This window comes from Pteropus vampyrus, unplaced genomic scaffold (genome assembly GCF_000151845.1).
Source record: "Pteropus vampyrus isolate Shadow unplaced genomic scaffold, Pvam_2.0 Scaffold335, whole genome shotgun sequence".
NCBI lineage: Eukaryota > Metazoa > Chordata > Mammalia > Chiroptera > Pteropodidae > Pteropus > Pteropus vampyrus.
In genome coordinates, this window is record NW_011889116.1 from 2,768,705 (window position 1) to 2,784,066 (window position 15,362).

The 15,362-nt window shown below is 37.5% G+C and overlaps 1 pseudogene; it reads right to left on the reverse strand.

Annotated features, from left to right (window-relative positions):
- Positions 1-955: 955 nt before the first annotated feature.
- LOC111730773 lies at positions 956-1,074 on the reverse strand (annotated as a pseudogene).
- Positions 1,075-15,362: the final 14,288 nt, after the last annotated feature.

Here is a 15,362-nt window from a genome sequence, read left to right on the forward strand (position 1 = left end):
AAGTCCCAGATCACAGCAAGACCAGCTGCTGTCTGGGACTGGCCCACAGGATCCCGATATCCACCCAAGTTCATGTTGGCAGAAGTAATCTGCCTGACCCTATCTTGGAAATGCAGTTCACAGCACTGGCTGCTGTTGGGATTTGAAATGGTGACTCACAATGCTGGCAGCCTACTGGGAATGCTTGGCCCTGAATAGGTGCAGGGTGTTGCAGCCATCCAGGAACAAAAGCCCAGGGCAATATGCAGATTAGGTGGAGCTGGCTGATCCCCACTGACCAGGGTTTTCTAATGGCTCTGTAGGAGGGGTCTGAACAGTCAAGCTGTTGTGATCACTTGATTTCCCTGTAGGGGGGCTGGACTAAGGCACAAAGGAAACTGCCCTTCCAGCCCTCCTTCTGGCACCAGGTAATGCAGACTTTCTCAGAATGAATCCCATGGAAGCCTCTGACCCACTGCCAGTGTCCCGGGTGAATGTCCGCAGGTCAGAAAGCCTGTGCACAGGTCCTTCAAAGAGACGTCTAGGGTTTCCGTCTCCTTCCGTCTTACCCAGACCGCCAGAATCCCCTCTGGCTTCCACAGTCAGATTTATTGGAATATCCTCTTTGAGACGTTGGGCTGGGGAGCCCCTAGGTGAGACCAGGAACCCCTCTCCTTCAGGAGAGCCTCTGCAGCCTCACTGCCCCTCCCAGTGATCATCCGCCACCCGCAGGTGCAGGTCCAGCCCAATTTGTGACTTTGCCCTTCCTACTGGCTTCGATGTGGCTCCTTTATATTATCAGACATAGGTGTTATGATTAGCTGGACTTCAGTTGATTCTCCACGTTGATTATTTTATAATTTGGTTGTAATTTCAATGCAGACCTGGGAGGAAACCAACCATGCTTTTACCTAGTCTGCCATCTTCTTGGAACCCCCCCCCCAATATTTATTTTTTTGTTCAAAAAAATTTTAAATGCCTACAGCACCTGGTATTCCTTGGTGGTCTTCCATCCAAGTACTAATCTGACCTGACCCTGCTTAGCTTCCAAGATCAGATGAGATTGGGCATGTTCAGGGTGGCATGACTGTAGACACATTTTTTTTAACTTTAACTATTGAGAGCTCCTAAAATTGACTCCTGTGCCCCTTTGAAACATTACCATTATTATGGGGTGGTTATTATTATTATTGGTGGTGGTGGTGGTGGTAGTAGTAGTAGTAGTAGCAGTAGTAGTATCACTCTCTTAGTTTCTGACACCAAAATATTCTCCAGGGTCATTTTATATATTTCTTGTCCTAGTACAGTGATGAGTTATTTTTCCAAAGAGCTCTATTTTTTTTTAATTATAGAATGGTATTATCAATAAAAGACTTGAATTCCAGTCAAGATGGCACAGGAGGAAAACACTGTGCTTGCCTTTTCCCATGAATGCATTAAAATTAAAACTAAATTATAGAACAATCAACCCAGAGAACCATCTGAAGACTAGCTGAGCATAGCTCCTATGATTAAAAATATAAAGAAGAGGCCACAAAAAGACTGGTAGAAAGGGTGGAGATATAAAATGGCCTGGTCTTGCATGCAAGTGTGGTGGTTGAGCACTGGGAGAGATATCTCAGCTGCAAAAGTGCCTCAGAGGAGTGATGAGCCCCAGGCCCTCATTGGGGCTCTCCAGCTCAGATCCAGTTCTGAGAAGAGGAGTCCTTACAAAATCTAGCTGGGAAAATCAGTGGAGATTCTGACCATCTGAATGAGATGGGAGGCTCCTGGAAATACAGAAGTCCTTTGAAAGGGCCCACACACAGACTCACTTACACACAGGCATTAATTTTGAGTTCCAGAGGAGGGACAGCATCTCGGGAATCATCAGAGACATATAGGGAAAGAATTACTTGTATGGCTTTAGTACAAGGGCTGGAGGGACAGTTGCTATTGTCTCTGTTTGAGCCCTCCCCCTGTGAAGCCTACAGGCAGGCACCATCTTGCCTGTGTTGAGCCCTCCCCACCACACAGTCAAATTTGAACCTGCATTGACCTGGTGAAATCTGCTTGCTCCACCTCAGGAACCCCACCACACCCAACTCACACTGCTGAAGGTATTTTTGTGACTGGGAAACCAGCCTCACCCTGCAGTCTCAGCAGAGGGCGCCTTCAGCAGCAAGGAACAGGCCTTGGCTTGCGTGCCTCAGAAGACACTTTCGGTGGAGGAATAACCGGCTCCTGCCTGAGCTGCAATATTTCTTAAATCTTTGGGGTCTGTGAGCTGGAGGCAAGCAGAGGCTGGCCTATGTATAATCTGAGACCTTTGCACATGGCCACAGGCTCAGCACTGGCAACAAATCTGAATCTGAACTAACACGGGAAATATTATTTGCCCCACTATGGTGACTTCCTGGAATCCTACCTCACCCAACTCATATACCATCTGAGACTCTTTCAGCTGCTGGGGCTTATGGACAGCAAGTAGGCAGCTTCAAGCTTTGAGGTACCCTGGGCTTTTTCCTGAGCTGTCCCAGGAATGGTACTGGTGGCAGCCAGCCTCGCTTCAAAGCGTGGCCTCTCCCATGTGCCTCCATATCTAGCAAAGACAACAACTAAACACAAATAACTTTGTAGCTCCTACCATTAGCCCCGGACTGATCACAGGCAGCATCTGGCCAGAGCCTACATGAGAATCCCTTGAAGGGGCCCTAGAACTAACATGCTCAGTAGCTAGTGACTACAACAGAACACCATCTGATTAGCCCCACAAGCGGTAAGTCAAAGAATGGTCTCAAAAGGCCCATGAGCCTATTGAGGTGAATCCCACTCTTTGGGGTCAGACCCTACCTAGCAGCTCATACTCTGAGCTCATGGCCAGTGCTCACAATCAGTCAGCATGAGGGTCAATTCCACCCAGAGACATCCAAACAGCAATCAAAGCTCAACTATAACAAGAGGGCACACACATCCAACACAACCAACACTCCTAGAATACCTGGCACAGGTTATCAGGGAGACTGCCACTGAGCCAAACAGGGCCTCTACTACGTAAAGCCACCCAACCAAAACTGGACTAGGCAACAGATCTACTTAATACATAGAAAAAAACACAGAGAGGCAGCCAAAAAGAAAAAATAAATAAATAAAAGACAAAAGACAAAAAAAGTCCCAAATGAGAGAACTCCAAAATAAGTACTAAATGAAATGGAGGCAGGCAACCTACTAGATACTGAGTTCAAACTCCGGTTATAAAACTGCTCAAGGAACCTAAGAGGTGAATAAATGAGCTCAGTGACAACTTCAACAAACTCATAGTAAGCATAAAAAAACCCCAACAAAACAAAACAGAGAAACCATAAAAAAGAACCAGTCAGAAATAAAGAATATAATAACTGAAATAAAGAATACATTAGAAGGATTCAACATCAGATTAGATAAAACAGAGGACTGAATCAATGATTTGAAAGACAAGGTACCAGAAAATGCCCAATCAGAACAGCAAATAGAAAAAAAAAATTAAAACTTAGGAAAGTTTAAGGGACTGCTAGGACAACATCAAACATAACAAAGTTCGCATCATAGAGGTCACAGAATGAGAGGAGAAAGAGCAAGAAATTGAGACTTATTTGAAGAAATAATGACTGAAAACGTCCTTAACCTGGCAAAGGAAATAGACATAGAATCCCAGAAAATTCAGTCTCAAACATGATGAATTTAAAGAGGCACACACCAAGAAACATAAAAATTAAAATACCAAAGGTTAAAGACAAAGAGAAAAATCTCAAAAGCAGCAAGAGAAAAGCAATTAATTACCCACAAGGGAGCTCCCATAAGACTGTCAGATGATTTCTCAAGAGAAAATTTGCAGGCCAAAAGGGATTGGCACAAAATACTTGAAGAAAAGCAAGTACCTAAAACTAAATTGTTTTACCCAGCAAGGCTATATATTTAAATTAAAGGTGAGATAAAGAGCTTCCCAGATAGGAAAAAGCTAAAGGAATTCATCATTGCTGAGCCAGTATTGCAAGAAATGTTAAAGGCATTTCTTTAAGAAGAAGAAGTTTGAGGAAAAAAAGAACATAAATATGAATAATAATATGATAATAATTATGTACCTGCCAGTAATCACTTTAAATATAAATGGATTAAATACTCCAATCAAAAGATAGCATAGCTGAATGCATGAGAAAATAAGACCCAAACATATGCTGTCTACAAGAGACTCACTATAGATTGAAAGACACACACAGACTGCAAGTAAAAGGATTGGAAGGGATATTTCATGCAAGTAAAAATGAAAAAAAAAAAGGCTGGGGTAGCAATACATATATCAGACAAAATACACTTTAAAACAAAGGCATAATAAGAGACAAAGAAGGATATTGCATAATGATAAATTGATCAATCCAACAAGAGGGCATATCCCTAGTAAATATAACCCAACTCAACATATGAGCACTTAAATATATAAATCAAATATTGACTGACATAAAGGGGGAGATCAACAATAATAAAGTCATAGTAGGAAACTTTAATGCCACACTGACACCAATGGACAGATTTTCGAAACAGAATACCAACAAGAAAACAACAGCATTAAATGACACATTAGACGAGATGGATTGAATATATATATTTTAGAGCATTTCATCTCATGCAGCAGAATATACATTCTTCTTAAGTGCACATGGAACATATTCCAAAACAAACCACATGTTAGGCCACAAAACAAGTCTCAATAAAATAAAGAAGTTTGAAATCATATGAAGCATCTTCTCCAACCACAATCAACTGCAAGGAAAAAAAAACTGAAAACATACACAGACACATGGAGGCTAAATAATATGCTACTAAACAATAAATTGGTTAACAATGAGATTAAGAAATAAATCTAAAGATACATTGGGACGAATGAAAATAAAAACAAAATGACCCCAAATCTATGGTACACAGTCCTAAGAGAAAAATTCAAAGCAATAGATACCTACCTCAAGAAACAAGAATAATCTCAAATAAAAAATCTCACCATAAATTTAAGGAAAGTAGAAAAAGAACAGTAAACAAAACTCAAAGTTAGTAAAAGAAAGGAAATAATAAAGGTCTGAGCAAAAATTAACAAAATAGAGTCTAAAAAAATAAATAAAAACAAAAGATCAATGAAACAAAAAGCTACCACTTGGGAAAGATAAAATTGATTAACCCTTAATGAAACTTGTCTATAAAAAAAGAAAGAGAACCCAAATAAATAATATCAGAAATAAAAGAGAAGTGATAATGGACTCCATGGAAATACAGATGGTTATAAGAAAATATTACAAGCAATTACATGCCAACAAATTGGACGATCTGGAGGAATGGATACATTCCTAAGATCACAATTTTCTAAGACTGAGTCAAGAAAAAATAGAAAATCTGAACAGACCAATTGCTACTCACAAAATAGAATCAGTAATCAAAAAAATCTCCACAAACAAAAGTCTTGGACACGATGACTTCATAGGTAAATTTAAAAAAAAATAAAAATTATCAGTCTTTTAAAAGTAAAGACTTGAACATCTAAGAATATAGATATAACACAATGGAAAAAAAAATAAAAATATAAATTTTTTAAATTTTATATCTTATAAATTTACATCTATACTTCTCAAACTATTCTAAAAAACTCAAGAGAAGGGAAGGCCTCCAACTTTATTTTATGAAACCAACATTATCCTGATTCCAAAACCAGACAAAAAAATTATAGAAAAAGCAAATTATAGGCCAATATCCCTGATGAACATAGATGTAAAAATCTCTCTCCAAACTATTAGCAAACCGAATTTAGCAATACATTAAAAGATCATACACCATGATCAAATTGGATTTATTCCTTAGTCGCAAGGTTGGTTCAATATCCACAAATCAATTAACGTGATATACCACATTAACAAATTGAAAAATAAAAATCCTATGAGTTTATCAATATATGCAGGAAAAGCATTTGACAAAATATATCATTTATTTATGATAAAACTCTCAGCAAAGTGGAAACAGAGGGAACATACTCAACATAATAAAGGTTGTATATGAGAAACATACAGCTGACATCATACTTAATTGGAAAAAGCTAAAAATATTTTCCTTAAGATCAGAAACAAAACAAGAATGCCTACTTTCACCACTTCTCTTCAATATTGTATTGGAAGTCTTCCCATAGCCATAAGACAAGAAAGATAAATAAAAGCTATCCACATTGGAAAGGAAGAAGTAAAACTCTCATTATTTGCCTGTGACATGATATTATATATAGAGATCCCTAAAGATTCCACACACACACACACACAAAGAAAAACTATTAGAACTGATCGATGAATTCAGTAAAGTACCAGGTTACACAGTAAGTATTCAGAAGTCAGTGGCATTTTTATACACCAATGACGAACTTTCAGAAAGAGAAATTAAGAAAACAATTTCATTTACAATTGCATTGAAAACAATAAAATACCTGGGAATCAAATTAAATAAGGAGGTAAAAGACTTGTTTTCAGAAAATAAGTAATTGAAAAAGAAATTGAAGATACAAATAAATGGAAGCATATACTGTGCTCATGTGTAGGAAGAATCAACATCGTTAAAATGACCATACTACTCAAAGCAATCTATAGATTCAATGCAATCCCTATCAAAATACCAATGTCATTTTTCAGAGAGCTAGAATAAATAATCTTAAAATTTATATGGAAATCATATGAAGCATCTTCATAAAAGACCCCAAATAGCCATGGCATCTTGAGAAAAAGAACAAAATTGGAGGTATCACACTACTTGATATCAAACTATACTACAAAGCTATGGTAATCAAAACACCATGCTACAGTCATAAAACATACATTGATCAATGGAACAAAGTAGAGAGCTCATGAATAAATCCACTCCTATACACTCACTTAATATATGACAAAGGAGGTAAGAATATACAATGAGGTAAAGACAGTCTCTTCAGTAAATGATGTTGGGAAAATTGGAAAGATACATGCAAAAAAAAAAAAGAAGTTGGACGACCCTCTTACATTGTATACAAGAGCGACTCGAAATGGATAAAAGATTTAAATGTAAGATCCGAAACCATAAAACTTCTATAAGAAAACATAGGCAATACACTCTCTGATATTGTTAAAAGTAATTTCCTTTTTGGATATATCTTTTGGACAAGGGAAACAAAAGAAAAAATAAATGGGACTATATCAAACTAAAAGTTTTTGTATAGCAAAGGAAAACATCTACAAAACAAAAAGACAACAGATGATTGGGAGAAGATATTCGCATATAATACATATGATAAGAGGTTAATATCCAAAATATATAAAGAACTCATTCAACACAACAACAACAACAAAACGATCTAATTTAAAAAATAGGCAGAAGCCCTGAACAGATGTTTCTCCAAAGAGGAAATACAGCTCTCCAATAGACATATGAAAAGATGCTCAAGGTCACTAATCATCAGAAAAATATAAATTAAAACTACAATGAAATATTACCTCACACCTGTCAGAATGGCTATCATCAATAAATCAAATAACAAGTGTTGGCAAGGATGTGGAGAAAAAGGAACCCTCATACATTATTGGTGGGATGGCAAATTGGTATAGCTGCTGTGGAAAACAGTCTGAAGGTTTCTCAAAAAACTGAAAATGCTTTTGACCCAGCAATTGCACATCTGGGTATTTATCCAAAGAAAACCAAAACAACAATTTGTAAAGATCTATGCATCCCTAAATTCATGGCAGCATAATTTACAATAGTCAAGATTTGGAAGAAGCCTAAATGCTTGGATACAGAAGTATCCAACAGACAATTGGATACAGAAGTTACAGTAGAAGGGAAAAAATATGGCATAGATGATAGAGGCTCTCTGTTTATCCCTCTGGCAACCAAATCAAAGTTGTGATGGAAACAGGAGCAGCAGCAAGGAAAAATCACCTGGGATCTTCATGAACAAGCCATACAACTAAGAAGAAATACAAAAAAGAACCCTGCAACAGCAGAAGGTAGGACGGGGTGAGCATGCGGGGCTTCCTGGTCTTAAGCAGCTGAATGAGATAGAGGCTGCAGCAGCAGCAGCGGCAGACTCCTCTTAAAGAGGCCACATTCAGGAGAGGATTTTTGTGGTGACGGACCTGCTTGCTCTGAGCGCCAGTGCCAATTAGGCTGCATGCAGGGGGCACAAGGGACTTACAGGGAGACATTGTCAGAATGAGGGCCCAGGTTCAACGTACACTGTACAGAAGTGCTGGTGGTATCCATTGTTCCCTGTTGAGCCCTCCCCCATATCAGTGCATGGGACACAGTGCCGCCATAGCCGTGGGGTCATCACACTGGATAACAGAGGTCACTCCACCCAGAAGTTTCCCTGAAACCTTGCATCCCCCAACTCACGGACTAACCCACGACACATCCAGTTATATCCACAGCGAGTCAGGTGCTGGTTTCTGAGCAGCACCTAGCCTCACACTGGAGGCAGCTGGCCTCAGTTTCTGGCGTGGCCTTTTGAAGCAACTCTAAGCACAACATCTGTGGATTGTTTGTTGAATCTTAACAGGTGGCCCCGGAAGGGTAGAGGCTTGGGCTAAATTTGGCCTGCAACTGAACCCTTCTCAGGACTGTGCCACTAGACACCTACTTCACAAATCCACACTAAAAAGACTGGGAGACATAGGAGCTTTGCTTAGTACATAGAAACAGACATGGAAAGACAGCAAAAATGGAAAGACAAAGAAGCAGAAACCATATGAGGGAACAGAACAGAAATCCAGATGTAATGGAGTCAAGTAATCTAACAGATGCAGTGTTCAAAACACTGGTTATAAAGATGCTCAACGAACTTTTGGGAAATATAGAGAACTTCAACAAAGAGATAAAAGACATAAAAATGGAAATAGAAATTATAAAAGGGAACCAGTCTAAAATGTAGAATACATTATCTGAGATGGGAAATATATTAAATGGAATAAACAAAGTGAATAAAGGAAAGGATCAAATGCCTTATCTAAAGGATGGGAAAGCCAAGGACACACAATCAGATGGCAAGAGATAAGATGCCAAGACTATAAAAATAATTTAAAGAGTGTAATTTAAAGACCCTATTAAGGGTCCAAATATCCATCTGATTGGCACACCTGAAGAAAATCAAGATGTTGAACAGCTGTTTGAAGAAATAATGATAAAAATCTTCCCTAATCTGCTATAAGAAACAGACATAAAACCCCAAGAAGCTCAGAGAATTCCAAAAATCAGGGATCCAAATAGGCCTACACCAAGACACATCATAATTAAAATGCCAAAGGTTAAATACAAAGAAATAATATTAAAAGCAACAAGAGAAAAACAGATAATTACTTATAAGGAAACACCCATAAGACTGGCAACTGATTTCTCAAAAGAAACTATGCAGGACAGAAGGGCTTGGCAAAAAATATTCAGCAGGATGAATAACCAGGATCTACAACCAAGGATACTTTATCCAGCAAAGCTTTCATTTAAAGTTGAAGGACAGAAAAAAGAGCTTCCTAGACAAAAATAAGCTAAAGGAATTTATCACCACCAAGTCAGTATTACAGGAAATCTTGGAGAGACTTCCTTAAGAAGAAAAAATACAAAAGACTCACTTCAGATAGAAGACACACACAGCCTAAAAGGAAAGGGATGGAAATAGATATTGCTTTGATGGACCTAGAAGGTATTTAAGTTAGATAGAGAAAGATAAATACTATATGATTTCACTTATATGTGGAATCTAAGGAATAAAAAGAACAAACTAATCAAAAAGACTCACAAATATAGTGGAAAATTTGGTGATGGACAGAGGGAGGGAGTTTGGGGGGCTGGGAGACTATGGTGAAGGGTTAAAGAAATACAAATTAATAGTCAATGGATGGCCATGGGGATGGGGAGCATGGCATACGGAATGCTGTTATGATTAATATGTTGGTTAGGTGCAAGGTTAGGGGAGGGAGGAAGCATATGGGGGATTGTTTTACGAACTATATAGATGTCTAACCAATGTACTGTATACTTGAAACTAGTTAAAATAAAACATTTAAAAAAAGAAGTTATGGTTCATATATACAATGGAATATAAGCCATTAAAAAATGGACTCTTATCATTTGCAACGACATGGATGGACCTAGACAATTGGTTATTATGCTAAGTGAAGTAAGTCATATAGAGAAAGATAAATTCTATATGATTTCACTGATTTGCAGAATCTAAGGAACAAAAAGAACAAACTAATCAAAAACAGACTCACAAATATGGAGGACAATCGGGTGACAGCTAGAGGGGAGGGGTTCTGGGATCCTAGGAGAATGGGGTGAATGGTTAAAAAAGTACAAATTAGTAGTTGATAGTTGGTCATAGAGATGGGAAGCATGGCATAGGGAATACGTTCAGCACTAATGTAATGGCTAGGTGGAGTGCCAGAGGAGAGAAAGAGCAATTAAGGGATCATTTTATAAACTCTATAAATGTCTAACCAATGTACTGTATACTTGATACTACTAATAAAATGACATTAAAAAAGTAAAAGAAGAGTTTTCTCAGACTGGTAGCAGAAGAGGAAGTCAAGGAGTTTCCAAGTACATGGTGATGCTGGTTTTGAAATGGAGGGGACCATGTTAAATGATTGGAGGAAATGGGAAGCATAATTCTAAGACCACAAGGAACTGAATTCTGCCAACAACATAAATGAGCTTGTGAGTTTTCCCCCAGATACTCCAGATAAGAGCCCGTTCTGCTCAACACGTCTTGATTTCAGCCTTGTGAGACACAGAATAGAGAACCCAGTCAAACTTGTCTGAACTCTGACCTACAGAACTGTGAACTAATAAATGGATGTTTTTTAAGCCTGTAAATTTGTGGTAATTTGTAACACAGCAATAGAAAACTAATATAGCAGGTTGTCATCGGATGGTCCTGTTTAATAAATAAGGAAACGAATCATGAGCAAGGAGTGTAATGGTGCCAAATTTTGAAAAGCAAAGATAAGAATAATATTAGCTATGGCTAATTTGACTTCAACCCTGCCTCCTCTTAAGCAGGAAGCAAAGTATGGCTGCTTAAACTTTGGTCAAATGCTGCTATTTGATTCTCACACTAACCTACCTTTCTGTTTTTAATGTAGTCAGGCATAATCAGTTTAACACATTGGCTTATTCCCTAAGAGAGAGATACACTTACATGTCATATATAGCTTGCAATAGGGTTTGTTTTATCCCAAAGTGATGACTTTGAGGAAGAAATCCAAAGCCATTCCAATAAAGAAAGCTTGGGGGAGAGGAAGAGACTAATGAGCAACCCTCAACCATCACACCATGTAGATAGCCATCTATTCTATTTATTCCAGTCATGCAAAGTTGGCAAAGCCAAAGAAAACCATTTCCTTTGGCTGGCATCATTAAGCCAGTTAGTGCTCTCAAAAGCAAATGAGAGGAAAGGCATAGAGAGCCAGAATGAGCCATTCAAACAAGCTAAGCTGATTTTGACGGGTTCCCTGGTAACACATCCAACTATGGTTATAAATGGGTCACTGTAGCCTCCAGCTGTATTTTTTGTTACATAAGCTTCCTGGAAAAGTGGATTAAACCATATTTAAGAAAAACATTTGCTTGTCTATGGTAAATCTAGCACTATTGTTTAAAGTGCTTTGTAACTGAATTGTGCAGGTGCTAAAACTCTAATTGCCTGTTTTCTCTGACATTCATCTCAGAATTGCTCAAAGAAAGACATTATCTTTGATTCATTCACATGAAGTATAATGATCACAGTAAAATGAATGAATTGGATAGGAAAAAAATCAAAAGTAAAATAAAGGCCCTTTGGAAGTCATGGCCTCAAGCCATCTTTAGTGAGCACGGTATGTCTTTTCTCAAATGAATCTACTTTAGGTTGCTGATAATTTGGGGAAAACATGTACCTAGTTTATAGTAAGAGGAATAGAAGGTAAGAACATTTACTTTTGTGCAATGCTAAAAAACCCAGTGTTTCAGTTGAAGATGTGGATTTAGGATTATCTATACAGTTACAAAACCTGAATGTTTTAGGGGGAAAATTTTTCTACAAGTCAACCAGGATACTCTAAAAATGCTTAATTCTGACTTCACAGTTTCTTAGACTCAGAATGTACACAGCATGCAGAAGCAGTTTGACTGTGTATATAGTACTTATTTTATTTAGTTTAGCTTCTACACAATTGCTTAATTAACCAATGGCCTAAAGACAAAGAAAAGTGCAAGCAAGTACTCAAAAGGATTTGAATGTCTTCATAATCCTCAAGGCCCTGCTGTTAGAATAATAATATTATTGGTTAATTTAGTTAAAGTTTTTAAATTGACTTGACATGATAGTTATACCATTGTTTGGATCATTAAAATGTCCACTAATATGGCACTCTTTACCTTCTCAAGATGTTTCGTACAAAAATGACATGAATTACAAAAAATGACAGATTGACTTTAGCAAAGGAGAGGCCTGATATTATAAAAATGGTGACATTTGCTCTGTTAGTGTTATTCATTTAACACCTACTTACATTAAGCCACACTGGAGAATGGGAAATGGAGCAGAACACTATCCTTCCAGAACCTGATGGAAGGGATCATGCTCCCACTAGTATTTTCCTTGAAAGGGAAAAAATAAGTTTCATAGTCTCTAGCACAAGCAGGACCAAGAAGAGGGCTACAATTTAATTCACTAAGTAAAAGCAGCACTCTCCTTGATGTTGTGTTGGTTTTGTGAGCTAAACACAGGCCTCAAGGAGTTTATAATTTTGTTGGAGAGTTAACATGAATTTAGAAAACATAAGTAAAGGACACAGATCTCTATACGGTAAAATGCCACAATGTGTTGTCTGTACATTGGGATGGTTTGGAAAGACAGAAGACATGACCAAGAGTGGGAACACTAAGGCTGAGTCAAAGTATGAGGTAAGTCATGAAGGAGAGACATATTTGGAAATTTCTGTGTTCTCCAACAAAATAAATATTAGCGTTTGTTTTTTGTTCTAACTATTGAGAAGTGGTTCACATTTTGCGGCAGACTCCTGTATTTTTGAGGATGTTTATGGCTATAAGTAATAGAAAAATAGACTAATAGTGGGTTTAACCATAAGAACATTTAATGTCCTCTAAATGAGAAATCTGGAGGTAATTGATGCTAAGATTGATTCAACATAATAATGACAGGATACTGGATAGGCATCAGGGAAATTATTTTTTCTCTTACCTTGTGGTCACTAGGTGATGAAAATAACTCCAATCATCATGTCTTCATACAGAAATATTTAAACCAGGAAAGAAAACAGGAAAACAAAAGCCTGGATTTTGTTAAAGTTAAAATATGCACAGTGCCAAGAGACGAATCATATCTAAGCTTGCTGGGAAATTTTATGGAAGGAAAATGTTTTCTGGAAGTATTCAGCATACTTTTTGAATTTCTTTAGCCAGACAGAATTGTATCATATGTCCCCAACTAGTCCATTCATTGGGAAAGGGAAACTAGACTGTAATAACTGACTTAGACCTATCATGATTTATTTCCTGTGCTTAGGCAGGAAATAATTTTGTTTAAAAAATATTTTAGGGAGGAAGTGGAGTAAATAACTATTGGGTAAATTAAAATACAATATTTGTCACAGTTACCAAAGCTGCATATAATGTTTAACGTACTTTGCAACAGAATTTAATATGTGGTATTCTTTTGTTCTCTCTCTTTCATTCTTTTTCTCTTTCACCTTCTTCTTTTTCTCTTTTACTTCTACAAATACACAAAAACACATAATCATAAACAACTCACCCTTAAACACATTGAAAACTTGAATTTCAATGAGGTACCAAAGTAATAGGACAGCAGAAGTCTATTTCTTGCTAGGCTCCCTTCCCTTATGTCTTTGTATGTTAGAGACTATTTACATTTTATAAAATTACCCAATTAAAACCTTTTGTCAGTCACAGATTTCACCCTAAAATCCTTTAAAATGAAAGATATTGAGTAGTGGAAACAACTTCTAACCAATCATAAATCAAATGCAGACAGATGGAGCTATTATTCATACAAATGGTGCCTCAATCTTCTTTTTATTCCCATCAAATATTAGATTAGTAGTTAACAAAATATTGTGACTTAATAATATTTTTGCCACCGAGAAAATGGTGTTATTAAGGTTTACTACAGGTATCCAGCTACAAAAGAAGTCATGTTAAATAATGTCTAAAGTCATCTAGCTGTGTAGAAATATGGTGGAATGAGAAATCTCCACAGATCTCTCTCCTTGAAACAACAATAAGCAGAATATCTAAAACTCAACAAAAAACACCCAACCTGCACACAAGCACATCTTAGAAAGTGATCTGCGCATAAGAGCTAACACAGGTCAGAACCCCGGGAGTCGGGTGGTTAACTGGGAGAAAAAAAAGAAAATGCTTGTTTGCACCTGGAACTCCCTGTAGGCAGATGGGGAGGGAAGAAGATGCGGCAGATTCCCTGAAGAGCACTGCCTGAGAGAGCTGTGATCAACACAAAGCAGTAGCACCAGGGATCAGGGCAGAAAGCAAAGAAGTGGAGATGGCAAAGAAATAGGGATGGCAGAGAAGCAACATTTGATTCTTATCAACCGTGGTTGCAAAACATGAAGCTGAGCTGCAGCCCCTTTCCCCTAACTGAGAGGGCCCCTTCCCCCATATCCTCTAAGACTGAAAACGGTGGATCCCCAGGGGAATCTGAGCAAACACAACCAAAACTGTTGCTAACACTGACAGGAACTGAGATTGAGGGTAGCAATTGTGATTGACTATTATTAAGAAAAAAAGACATTGTTAAGACTTTATATAAAGCAGTTCCAAGAGAATTAGACACTACATAGTGGGAACCAAAAGAAAAACGCCATCTTAGCAACAGGCTAAAGAGAGGCCTTTATATAATGAATAGTCATTCTGGAGAAAAAGCAGAGCACAATTCCATTAATGCACTGGCAGAGAAGTAGTCCATTAAACACCATGAACAATGAAGGTGACAAGGTATCTCAGAAAGAAAGAGAAAAATCTCCAGAAAATAAAATTAAGTGCATGGAGATATGTGACTTAAATGACAGAAAATTCAGGATAGTACTTCTGAAAAAAACTCAATGAGATCCAAAATAATTCATATAACAATCCAGGATTTGAAAAATAACTAGATCAGCAAAATCAGTTTTTTAGCAAGGAGATTGAAACCCTAAAAAAGAAACAAATTGAACTTCTGGAGAAGAAGAAAACGCAGTGAGAGATAAAAAATGAAATAGTAAGCTTGGGAAATAGAGTTGACCAAATGGAGAAATAGATCAGTGATATTGAAGACAGAATTCTAGAAATAAATCAGAAGGAAA